The following is a 1,208-nucleotide window of genomic DNA, read 5'->3' as shown; positions in this document are numbered from 1 at the left end:
CCATAACTCCCCACCCCACCCAGAGACATTATCAGCTACACAGGCCAAAAAAGCCGGTTGCCGATAATGTTAATTTTCCTTTTATTGGTCCTGATGGCAATATCAGTGTACCTCTACAATTAACAGCTTCCATAGGCTTGATCAAGCCCACAAAAAACCATTAACTCCATCCTAGACTGCTTAATAACATGTCAATTAGTGGCTTCCATGGGCCTGATCAGGGGATTAAGCCTGGGGAAGCCATTAATTGATGCGTTAACAAGCCCCAGTTTGGGGCCATCTGTCAATCTCCAGGGAGGGGCAGGACTTCCAGGACTCCTCAGGCAGAGGCATGGGTGGGGGGGCAGGGGAATGCCTGTTGTGAATATAGTGCCAAGTGCCACTCTCAAACCACGAAATTAGGTGGCAGCCACCCCAATCTTGGTAAGCTTCTACCTATGAGGGGTTCACAGTAATGTAAATCACTCAATCTACATAATATTTTGCAATATTGTATATGAAAGGTAATATACATAAAAACATGAATTTTATTATATTTAGAAACAAGCATTCAGCTCAATGGTTTTCATAAAAGAATCAATATGGAAACAGCTCAGGAAGTAAAATACAAACAAACCAAACCTTAAATTTTCAATTTGTACATACATACACACATAGCAGTGTTATTGACCAAAAGTTACTTCTAGCATTAGTGAGAAATATGAATCCATTAAAACATATCTGCACTAGGTAAGTTAAAAAGATATTTAACGTACCTCATCGAAGCTGCTATCGTCTTTCTTCAAGGCTTTAAAATAAAAGGGAAAGAGAAATAGTTATCTGTCATGCATTTCAATAAGCATAAAGTAGCCAACTTCAAGAAAGAGAAAAGTAGAACAACATTTTCTCACAGTAATAGGAAAGAAGAGACTAGACTGAATAACAATTTTATAATCAAAATATGAAACTATAAATGGAATGCACAATTGCACAGTATGTTTTCAAGAAATATTTTTCATAAATATGCAAATCTAGCTATCCTCTCATGGTGAAGGAAAATAAGAATCCACAGATTTTTACTTTAATTCCTATTGAACACGAACACTCTTCAAGGAGAGCCTGACTGAAATATAAGAAGTGTTCTGCAGTTCAGACCTATCAAATATACCTAATAATGCTGTCAGTTTATAGAAAACTCAACGTTTCCAATATGATGGAGCATGCATGGT

General features: G+C 37.2%; 1 protein-coding gene across 1 annotated transcript in view; it reads right to left on the bottom strand.

Moving 5' to 3' along the window:
• The window catches only part of CDK14 (cyclin dependent kinase 14), an 869,337-nt gene extending 868,532 nt beyond the window's left edge, over positions 1 to 805 (bottom strand). Inside the window, exon 1 of the mRNA XM_019508390.1 lies at positions 756 to 805. The gene's annotated coding sequence lies outside the window, so the exon portion shown is untranslated. The remainder of the gene's footprint in view (positions 1 to 755) is intronic.
• Positions 806 to 1,208: the final 403 nt, after the last annotated feature.

Source organism: Gavialis gangeticus, unplaced genomic scaffold, assembly GCF_001723915.1.
Source record: "Gavialis gangeticus isolate Ggan-Ray unplaced genomic scaffold, GavGan_comp1, whole genome shotgun sequence".
Lineage (NCBI taxonomy): Eukaryota > Metazoa > Chordata > Crocodylia > Gavialidae > Gavialis > Gavialis gangeticus.
This window is presented reverse-complemented; position numbering and strand designations above follow the sequence as displayed.